The sequence below is a fragment of the Pinus tabuliformis genome, chromosome 4_2 (genome assembly GCF_031772625.1).
Source record: "Pinus tabuliformis cultivar Carrire ecotype Pingquan chromosome 4_2, CPIR1, whole genome shotgun sequence".
Taxonomy (NCBI): Eukaryota; Viridiplantae; Streptophyta; class Pinopsida; order Pinales; family Pinaceae; genus Pinus; species Pinus tabuliformis.
The window spans coordinates 625,769,316-625,781,642 of record NC_142304.1 but is presented as its reverse complement, the minus strand read 5'-3'; positions in this window follow the sequence as shown (position 1 = coordinate 625,781,642).

Below are 12,327 nucleotides of genomic sequence, written 5' to 3'. Positions count from 1 at the left end.
CATGCCATGGTGGAGCTCAGTTTCCAAGTACCAATTCATTAGTATGACAGCTATTAGACTTAGTCTTGTCAGTCCTCTGTCAGAGTCAAATTCACCAAGGTTCATTTCTCGTCATTTGCAGTCATCAAATGCAATTTTGGTCAAAAAGAGTCATTTTAATTCTTGAGTCCAGGGTTTTGTCTCCTAGAGTGTGAAATAATGCTTGTAGGCCAGAGGGAGGTTCAGTAAGTCTCACTTAAAGATTCACATTATTAATAATGCTGAAGGACATTTCTTCTTCAAAACTTTGTTTTGAAGAAGAAATTATTAAGTTCGTTTAATACATGATTGATAAGATTTTACAATTCTTTAGGCAACCCTGCCCATCCTGCTAGGTTCAACAGCTCCTATCCCTGCATAAATCAACAGAAGAGTCATCATTTTAATCAAGCAGGACACTAAAAAGAGCAAACTTCGATATTACCCATATGGCATAAATTGAAACTATGAATGGCCTCCACAAACATGGAAAGACTCATCACTTGCAAATGCAAAAATGGAAGGAGCATTTAGTGACAATGATCATGTGGTTCAGATCAGGGAAAGAAAATAAGGAGCATGCACTCAAAGATAATTGTGGAGACAAATGAATCTGGAGCAAAATCAGTGATTAGAGGTAAACTGGGCAAAAAAAAAAACGTGCTTGAGTTTGCCAGTGCGGTGCTTAGGCTGAGTGGCACGACGCACTGGGCGCACGCGGCACATAGGGGCCTTTTCCGCAGTGCAAAATTGCATGGGCGCGGTGCACACAGCCCGTGCAGCGCACTGGGTTGTGTGCGCGGCGCACATAGCCTCCAAGAAATTTTTCACCATTTCTTCCTCACATTTCTGAAATGACTCAAATTTCCTGCTACAAGCCAGTTTTATGGGAGATCAGGTCACTACCTGTTTCTCACAGAAAATGTGAGTGGAAATTACCATTGCTTTGTCGCATGGTGAATGACTGAGGCGATCTTTGTTTCATGTCTGCTTTGCGGGCATTCAAACGCCGAGTTGCCTATGCAGATGTGGTCCACGATAAAACAGTAGATTGGAGAACAATTTAAATATTTGCGTATGATGTCGAACGAAGCATCTGTTGCTCTAATTGCTGGAGAGAATTCCAATGATGCAATGGTTTCATGCTATCAGTTTTGGACAAGATTTTCCAATAGCTGGAGATAGAGTACCTTTGGATTTAAGCTTGAAATTTAATATGTGCCTAATTTCTTCCTCTTCACTTAACATGTGCCATATGTTGAATAATACTAGTAAGTACATGGGGATGAAAGAATTCATGTTTCGGTTTGATTATTCACAGGATAAAGTACATGCAAACTATAATTCTTTCTCACAGTTCTCCCAATAGAAGGAGATTTCCTTTTGGAAAGCATTGTGCTCGTGGGTGTACCCACAGTCTATGTTACCATCATCTCTTATTTCTACTATGGCATTATCTGCTGCTCGTGGCATTGTTGCAGAGAGTGAGTTCCTATCAAAACAACAATTAGCTTGGGAAGATTCATTTCATTTTGTATATTACCTGTTTAGGAAAAAGACAGATGATATCTTTTATTTTTGCATTCAAAAATTTATAGTCATGTTTGTGGGAGGTAAATTAAATGCGAAAATGGAGAATAGATGTGTTGCATATCTCACAAGATCCACTCGTGGGCTTCAAGCTTTCCTAAAGAAACATGATGTAAGCTTCTCTATGCCTCTCTATAGCATGGAAGTGGAGCAAGCTACAACAGAGGATTTGCAGGAGCTAAACCAAGTACTCTGAGAGAAGTTAGAAGATAAAATGAAGAGAACCACAAGCTCAATGAGGATTCATCATCACATGCTGCACGAATCAGTGAACTTGAGGGTCAATTGTGCATACTAAAGAAGCATAAAAATGAACATATCGAGGAAGGAAAGGCTTTGAGTCAAAAGCCAAAATCTGAAACTCAAGAGAATGATAAACTTGTCTTAAAAATTCTGAGCTTGGAAGCAAAATTGGAATCAGAGAGACAAAACATCCAGACAGAACTTCAGTATGAATGCTCTACTCCTGAACACAGAAATAATGGGCAAGCCCTTGCTAATTTACAAGAATAACTTTTCAAGTTTCATCTTGAGAAACACAATCTCAAGGTACAGGTTATGATAGGGGTCCAGCAGTTGCAAAAAGCCGATGAAGAACGGCAGGCTCTTTTAAAATCACAAGCAGAAAATGACATCATGATTTTTCAGTATCAACAAAGCCTGAAGTTGCATGGGTCTACTGAAAATAGGGCAAAGGACCTGCAGATTAAAATAGCCCATCTAAACGAAGAAAACAAAATAATCAAGGATGAAATTGCTGATGGAGTTCTTTGCTTGAATATGAAAGAGGAAAGAACACACAACTTGGAGAAAGAGAAAAATGCTTTTCAACAAGATATTTGGCACAGAATTTAGAGGACAACTTCTTTACAAGATGGACCCATAAAAAAATATAATGAGGAACAGGATGTTGGCCTTAAACTTCAAGATGAGTCTGCACAAATGTTGAAGTTTGATACTGTTCTTAAAAACTACCAACAGTCAATGAGTCAATTGCAAGAACACCAAAAAATGTTGTCAATTGAACTCCAAAGGCAGGAGAAAGAGGGTGAAGGATGTTGATAAATGAATAAAGGTTTTAGAGGAAGAGATTAGTCATTTACAATAAGATAATTGCAATCTTAAGGAGAAATCATCATCTGTAGTTGTTTCTATTAAGAATTTAGAAAAGGAATTCTATAGACTGGAAAAAGACAAGAATAGTTTGTTAAATGAGGTCACATTTCGAGTGGACCAGAGGAATGCACTACAGCAAGAACTTTATTGCTGGAAATAAGACCAAAATGACCTTGACAGAATATTTCAGACAATGCTGAAACAAATTCATTCCCTGGGGCTAAATGCAGGCCGAATCTAATCAGCACAATGGTCGAGTCAAAGAGTTGGAAGCGGAATTGGAAAATGTCCACCATGCTTATACCAAATTACAAGGAGACAACCAGCAGCTCAAAGACGAATTGGCAGATGCACTTGTACATATGAAACACCTTGAAGAGCAAACAAATGCAGCCCCATGCTTGATTCAAGCATCCATTTTCAACAACAAACCTTTATTTCGTTAATATGCCAATGAACAGATTTTATGATGAAGCGCGTCTACGTAGGGAAAAAGATGAGAGAAAGAAAGAACGTGAAAGGCAACGCAGATGTGCTGAAAGCTTAGGCGGCATATGAAAAAGCAAAAAGCAAGAGAAAACCTCCACGTGTAAATCATGAGGGGCTACTAGTGGCTTCCCAGGCAGAACGCATGGTGATGTTGATATGAGTAAAATATTGAATGATCCAGAGCTGATGGCTGCGTTCAGTGATCTAGATATAATGACAGCACTTCAGGATATGATGAAGAAGGCTACTAACTTGGAAAAGTCTCAAGCAAACCCAAAGACTGCACTTGTCATTGCGAAAATGATAGGCAAAGTTTGTTGGCAAATAAAAGGTATCTTGATTCCCGTCATCAGAGGTGAAATCTCCATTCAAAACGCTGTGTTTATTAAAGGTTAATTTTTATTTAAATAACAAATGCAAATTGCCAAGTCAAATCATGCCAAATTAAATGAAAAATTCCTACTACAGTAGAGAGTGTCCTGAAGGGATATCCTTTACAGCCTTTACACCCGCTTAATTCACTGGAAATTTCTTCACCGCCTCCTGTTGCTGCAACATCACAGTCAATGGAAGCGGTTGCAGACAAGCTTCAGAATGTGAGGTCTCAGGGTCGATTCAAGTGCCGTTTGTACAGAAAACCCTCCAGAGACGTTAAGAATCTCAATCTACATGCACTGAAAGATGAAAATGCGGCAGGCATTCTAACAGGGTCTCAAGCCTATAATCTACGTTGGAGGAGATGTTATCCCAAGGAATTCCAATTAATCAATGCACAACCAGTGAACAATTTCTTATCAACCAATTCCAGCAGTGACTCTGATGATTTAATTCATCTGAAAATAGGGTTTGAGAGTGCGAAATCTGACTGTAATCCAATTGAGAATCGAGAGACCCGGACCCTATCTGAAGGGATAAGTGAATGCCCACTTCAAAATTTATTTCAGCAGAATGATAATAATTGGGTAGAGAATAATATCATGAGAACAGAATTGACAGATGAGAGGAATTTGGGACTAGAGCTGATGCTTGGGTCTTCAATGGTGGAAACAACACAGAGTCACAGAAAACAATTGGGCAGCAACTGTATGGATCGTCCCCCTCTTTATACATCATCTCTAGATCTTTCATTAAGCCAGTAGAAATCCTCGAACAAGTTTCATATGTGTTCTCCTGTATATATTATGAGCACCGGGATTGTACCAAGTTTCTTTGATTGCCAGAGAAAAGAGACGTTCAATAAGGGAACGAGCGAAGTCCAGAAATCATTTTTCAATAATGCATTGGAGGGTTCATCATGCAGATGAGCCAATGCCTAGAGAGGAGCAGGACGGAATTATTATGACTAGCAGTCAGTGCAGCCTGGTAAACATGACTTGTCCATTGACTGGGAAACCTGTCATTGAACTTGAAAATCCCATGCATAGCATAGAGTGCAAGCATATATATGCAAAAAGGTGTGGTTGCAAATGCACTGCTGCAGGGTGCCCGAAAATGCTTACAACTGACAACTAATATGTGATCCTCTACTAAGGATAGAAATTGATGAATTACGTTTGAGAGGAAACCGCTCTACTTAAGCCCAAATGGTAGCAGATTGCACTGAGATTGATGAGGATTGATGGCTTAATATTGAAGATTATAGAATCCTAGAGTACATTATTCACCCAGTCCATCCAAAACAAGCAATTTTATCAAGGCATAAAATCTTTTACTCCATATTATAGACCTTAGCATACTTTAATACAGGAAGTCATGATCTTGGTGCAACATACTATGTCTCAAAACATATGGAATGGAATCATGATTTCTGCACAAGTGTACTCTGTCTCGACATATCGAATATGAAATGAATGAAGTCATAATTTCGGTGCAAGTATTGATCATGAAAGGATCTCAATGTAATTGCCATAGATGTATTCCATGATGCGTTTGCAACAACTCAGATTGATGAATGATTTGGAATACGCAAATGTTTTTTAGGCTGGAGCTGAATTTGAAAAATCATGTATCTATCACTGCGGACTTTTGTGGTTGGGTATAGTTTATTTGTCGCTGATATAGTAGTTTGGTCTGATCTAGCAGGCACTGGGCAAAGATAGGAAAGTCTCCGTGAATCAAAGAAATTTCAGAATCTAGTCTGGCGGTATAATTCAAATATTGTCAGAATATCTAGTACTAAGTGAAGTAATTCAAAAATATGTAGGTAGTAGAGGAATTGGAAATGTGGTTGGACATATTAAGCCTTTACTATGGTATCCTAGCAAACCTGCTTGGCACTTGAAATTTTCTCTCAGGTTACTAAGGAAAAACCAAATGCTCGAAAAGATTCATGAATTCTTAAAGCCAGAAAATGAGGTTGGGAAGCTAACTCGACAAGATGTCGTGAGCATGATGCCACCCCTTTTCTTGGATGTATAGTCGCACCACTATGTTCTTGATATGCGCAAATCAGTTATGCTCGCATTTCTACCCAAGAGAAGGTGAAAAGTACTAAAACGAAAAGCTAAATTTAAACGTATATATCCACAGTGGCAAAGGAATATGGTTCGATGTTCTATTTCGGCTTCAGTTACAACTCAGGAGGGTCTACGCTCCAGATTCTGTCTTTTAAATTGGTCATCAACAAGCAAAATGTAACGATACTCCTCTTTAGAGCAGACCGTTCCTATTCTCATGATTTTAGGTGAAACGGCCCCTATTCTCAATCGATCTATTTTCCCATTCCTGAGTCTATTTATTGTATGAAAAATTATGTGTTAAGGGTTCGCAGTTATGAGTTCTGGGAGAGGTGTGAAGGAAAACTTCACTGTACAGTGTTTGACAAGGATTTAATGAAAAGATACAACTCCGACTCCTGAGATTCTCATGGCATGAATTTAGCATTTGTCTTTTCTTTTCTTTCATATGTAGCTTGTTATGTTTTACATTTCATTTCATAATAATTTCTAAATGAATAATTTTAAGTAAGAAGGGCAGAATCCAGTTTACTTCTCTGCCCTGGGAAGGTATTCATGTTCTGTGTTTTCTTCTGTTTGATAAGGATTCCTCTATTGCTCTTGTCAACCTCTCAACAGTGTTTTCATTCCATATAATTTCAAAATTGAATGCTAAATTTTATTGCCTGTCTTGCGTCCTGAGATAATCTTTGTCTCGGATTTAATCTCTCTGCTCATGCTGTCCTTGTCCCATACAACCCAGCAACTTAGTCATTAAATCAAATATCCCTCATTCAAATTCATTTACTAGTCTAAAATCAGTTCCCATTTTAAGTCATCTCGCACCCTATTGCTCATTTTATCGAGATTGACTGGAGAGAGCCCTCTCCTGTCCTTGTAGGGCTAGCTACGAGGCTGAGCTTGGTTTGATGTTTCCTTGAGTTTTGCCTTCTTCAGCCTGAGGCAGATTCGAGTGCTAACATAGTGGCGACCATACTAGGGAGGAAGTTTACTTGTAGATTGTCTTACCCTAGTTCATATCTCAAGTTCTGATCTGATTGTTGATGGTGAACAAAAATCAGACATAAAGAAGATGGCTGGAATCATTCACCTGGCGACTCCATTCACTGAAGAATCCAGCAATCGGTGCTTCATGGTGACTCCACTGTAGAGAGATCAGTAGTGGTAAGATTTTCAAGATGGATCGGATTGCAAGAAGATACGCTCCCATGAGCCAAGATCACATCCCAGGTTTTCCAAATAAAATGCCCAAGGTAGATTGGTCAAAGAATTTTCCTGTGTTTAGAAATGAGGAAGATAATGATGCTGCTCTTCATCTGGTGAAATTTCATATTCACGTGCATAAATTAAAGATCGATTTTCCTAAAGATTGTTTGATGAAAATGTTTATGGCTACCCTGGAAGACGAAGCCTGATCTTGGTATGAAAGTTTTCCACCTGCTTCCATTTATTGTCTAAAGGATTTTCATTCAATATTCTTTCAGAAGTATAAACAATCTTATCCATCATTAGATTTAGTTCAGGATTGTTGCAAGCATGCTTATGATTTTATTGAGAGCCTTGAAAAATACTATGAGGATGATAATTTTATGGACAAAGAAATCATGGAAGCATTGTATGAAAATCCATTTCAGCAACCTACAAAACTCTTAGAGGAAACTTTGCAGCAGGATCAAAATCAGCAGGTTAAAGATTTCCATATGACTGAAAATGATGAAAAAGAAGTACTATTTCAGATCTAGTTGAAATAAATGAGGATACGTAGGAAAACGATGTTCCAATCTCTGAAAATGATGATGATAAACCAGATCGAGAGATGGATTGTGATCAGGAAAAACATGGTGTTCTGGATCTCATAGAAGAGAATTGCATTGTTGAGGCTACCTCAAATGAAGAAGACATAGTTACAGGCCTAACTGCCCTCATCTCATCAGAACACAGCCTTCCTACCAAGGTAATCCAATGAATTCATGAACAGCAAGAGGATATCTTTGTTCAAGTAGGTGAAAAAGTTTCTCTGGATGAATTTATAATAGATGATAGAGATGTCATGCTTGAGTTTCAAGAATCATTTGAAGTTGCTTTTCTCATGATTGATGAATGTAATGAGAATCTGGCTGTCATATCATGCCAAGATGATCAGAAATATATTCAGACTATAGCCGACCAGACCATTATGGATTCCATTTCAGATTCTTCTTCATACGTTTCGTGTTTTGAAACGTTCTTTGAAGAGGAAATTTGCTCATCTACTTGTTCAAAATTTTTTGAAGACCAGGAACGTGCTCTTATTTATGAAGAAAAATCAGAATCAAGACAAAAAGACATCTCGTTTTCTCAATAGGAGGTGGCAATGGCAAATCTTCATGTTTTTCAAGATCCTCTGGCAAGTTTGTTGCAGCCAGCATTGAAGTCAATTATTGCAGTGTTCAGTGATGAAGGACATCATGGTAAATCAACTTTTTGGAGACCCAGTTACAAGCATCTACTGTTGACCAGAAGATCTGATAGGAAGAATCAGTCAAGAAGCCATATTCTTGATTGGTTGCATTGGAATTTTGATATAGTTTGATGATATATTGTCTTGTAAGAAACACAGGTGGCCATGTACTGCCACCAAGCTTTAAGTTTTAAGTCCAGGTCTTTGCCATTTTGAGTTAGTTTGTTAGAGTCAAGTTTTTCAGTCATTTCAGTTTGCATCGAGTCAGTTTGAGTTAAGTTTCAGTCAATAAATTGAGTCATGTTGGCTTGTCGGAATAATGGACTCCATAGCCCAATGGACGAAGGCATTGTCTAGCTCTTCCAGAGATCTGCTGTTCTTGGCACCTCCACGGAGCGGCAGCTGCCATCCCAATTAGAGCCAATGTTAGACTCAGTCTTGTCAGTCCTCTGTCAGAATCAAATTCACCAAGGTTCATTTCTCATCATTTGCAGTCATCAAATGCCATTTTGGTTAAAAGAGTCATTTTAATTCTTGAGTCCAGGGTTTTGTCTCCTAGAGTGTGAAATAACACTTGCAGGCCAGAGGGAGGTTCAGTAAGTTTCACTTCAAGATTCACATTATTAATAATGCTGAAGGACATTTCTTCTTCAAAACTCTATTTTGAAGAAGAAATTATTAAGTTCATTTAATACATGATTGATAAGATTTTACAGTTCTTTAGGCAGCCTTACCCATCCTGCTAGGTTCAACAGCTCCTATCCCTGCAAAGAATCAACAGAAGAGTCATCATTTTAATCAAGAAGGACACTAAAAGGAGCAAACTTTGATATTACCCATATAGCATAAATTGAAACTATGAATGGCCTCGACAAACATGGAAAGACTCATCACTTGCAAATGCAGAAATGGAAGGAGCATTTAGTGATAATGATCATGTGGTTCAGATCGGGGAAAGAAAATAAGGAGCATGTACTCAAAGATAATTGTGGGGACAAATGAATCTGGAGCAAAATCAGTGATTAGAGGTAAACTATGCAAAAAAAAAAAATGTGCTTGAGTTTGCCGGCGCAGCGCTTAGGGTGAGTGGCGCGATGCAATGGGCGCGCGTACCACACAGGGGCCTTTTCCGCAGTGCAAAATTGCATGGGCACGACGCACATAGCCCGTGCAGTGCACTAGGTTGTGTGCACGGCGCACAGAGCCTCCAAAGAAAATTTTCACCATTTCTTTCTCACATTTCCGAAATGACTCAAATTTCCTGCTACAAGCTGGTTTTATGGAAGATCAGGTCGCTACCTATTTCTCACAGACAATGTGAGTGGAAATTACCATTGCTTCATCGCATGGTGAATGACTGAGGCGATCTTCATTTCATGTCTGCTTTGCAGGCATTCAAACACCGAGTTGCCTATGCAGATGTGGTCCATGATAAAGCAGTAGATTGGAGAACAGTTTAAATATTTGCGTATGATATCGAACGAAGCATCTGTTGCTCTAATTACTGGAGAGAAGTCCAATGATGCAATGGTTTCATGCTAACAGTTTTGGACATGATTTGCCAATAGCTGGAGATAGAGTACCTTTGGATTTAAGCTTGAAAGTTAATATGCACCTAATTTCTTCCTCTTCACTTAACTGGTGCCATATGTTGAATAATACTAGTAAGTACATGGGGATGAAAGAATTCATGTTTCGGTTTGATTATTCACAGGATAAAGTACATGCAAACTATAATTCTTGCTCACAGTTCTCCCAACAGAAGGAGATTTCCTTTTGGAAAGCATTGCGCTCGTGGGTGTACCCACAATCTATGTTACCATCATCTCTTATTTCTACTATGGCATTATCCGCTGCTCGTGGCAGTGTTGCAGAGAGTGAGTTCCTATCAAAACAACAATCAGCTTGGGAAGATTCATTTCGTTCCGTATATTACCTGTTTAGGAAAAAGACAGATGATATCTTTTATTTTTGCATTCAAAAATTTATAGTCATGTTTGTGGGAGGTAAATTAAATGCGAAAATGGAGAATACATGTGCTGCATATCTCACAAGATCCACTCGTGGGCTTCGAGCTTTTCTAAAGAAACATGATGTAAGCTTCTCTATGCCTCTCTGTAGCATGGAAGTGGAGCAAGCTACAACAGAGGATTTGCAGGAGCTAAACCAAGTACTCTGCGAGAATGTTAGAAGATGAAATGAAGAGAACCACAAGCCCGATGAGGATTCATCATCACATGTTGCATGAATCAGTGAACTTGAGGGTCAATTGTGCATACTGAAGAAGCAGAAAAATGAACATATTGAGGAAGGAAAGGCTTTGAGTCAAAAGCCAAAATCTGAAACTCAAGAGAATGATAAACTTGTCTTAAAAATTCTGAGCTTGGAAGCAAAATTGGAATCAGAGAGACAAAATATCTAGACAGAACTTCAGTATGAATGCTCTACTCCTGAACACAGAAATAATGGGCAAGCCCTTGCTAATTTACAAGAATAACTTTTTAAGTTTCATCTTGAGAAACACAATCTCAAGGTACAGGTTATGACAGGGGTCCAGAGAATCAGTGAACTTGAGGGTCAATTGTGCAGACTGAAGAAGCATAAAAATGAACATATCGAGGAAGGAAAGGCTTTGAGTCAAAAGCCAAAATATGAAACTCAAGAGAATGATAAAATTGTCTTAAAAATTCTGAGCTTGGAAGCAAAATTGGAATCAGAGAGACAAAACATCCAGACAGAACTTCAGTATGAATGCTCTACTCCTGAACACAGAAATAATGGGCAAGCCCTTGCTAATTTACAAGAATAACTTTTCAAGTTTCATCTTGAGAAACACAATCTCAAGGTACAGGTTATGACAGGGGTCCAGCAGTTGCAAAAAGCCGATGAAGAAATCTAGAACTTGCGGCAGGCTCTTTTAAAATCACAAAGAGAAAATGACATCATGATTTTTCAGTATCAACAAAGCCTGAAGTTGCATGAGTCTGTTGAAAATAGGGCAAAGGACCTGCAGATTAAAATGGCCCATCTAAATGAAGAAAACAAAAGAATCAAGGATGAAATTGCAGATGGAGTTCTTTGCTTGAATATTAAAGAGGAAAGAACACAGAACTTGGAGAAAGAGAAAAATGCTTTTCAACAGGATATTTGGCACAGAATTCAGAGGACAACTTCTTTACAAGATGGACCCATAACAAAATATAATGAGGAACAGGATGTTGGCATTAAACTTCAAGATGAGTCTGCACAAATGTTGAAGTTTGATGCTGTTCTTAAAAACTACCAACAGTCAATGAGTCAATTGCAAGAACACCAAAAAATGTTGTCAATTGAACTCCAAAGCCAGGAGCGAGAGGCTGAAGGATGATGATAAACGAATAAAGGTTTTAGAGGAAGAGATTAGTCATTTACAAGAAGATAATTGCAATCTTAACGATAAATCATCATCTGTAGTTGTTTCTATTAATAATTTAGAAAAGGAAGTCTATAAACTGGAAAAAGATAAGAATAGTTTGTTAAATGAAGTCACATTTCGAGTGGACCAGAGGAATGCACTACAGCAAGAACTTTATTGCTGGAAAGAAGACCAAAATGACCTTGACAGAAGATTCCAGACAATGCTGAAACAAATTCATTCCTTGGGGCTAGATGCAGGCCGAATCTAATCAGCACAATGGTCGAGTCAAAGAGTTGGAAGTGGAATTGGAAAATGTCCACCATGCTTATACCAAATTACAAGGAGACAACCAGTAGCTCAAAGATGAATTGGCAGATGTGCTAGCACAGATGAAACACCTTGAAGAGCAAACAAACGTAGCCCCATGCTTGATTCAAGCATCCATTGTCAACAACGAACCTTTATTTCGTTAATATTCCAATGGACAGATTTTATAATGAAGCGCACCTATGTAGGGTAAAATATGAGAGAAAGAAAGAACGTGAAAGGCAATGCAGACGTACTGAAATCTTAGGCGGCATATGAAAAAGCAAAAAGCAAGAGAAAACGTCCACGTGTAAATCACGGGGGGCTACTAGTGGCTTCCCAGGCAGAATGCGTGGTGATGTTGATATGAGTAAAATCTTGAATGATCTAGAGCTGATGGTTGTGTTCAGTGATCCAGATAAAATGACAACACTTCAAGATATGATGAAGAAGGCTACTAACTTGGCAAAGTCTCAAGCAAACCCAAAGACTGCACTTGTCATTGCTAAAATGAT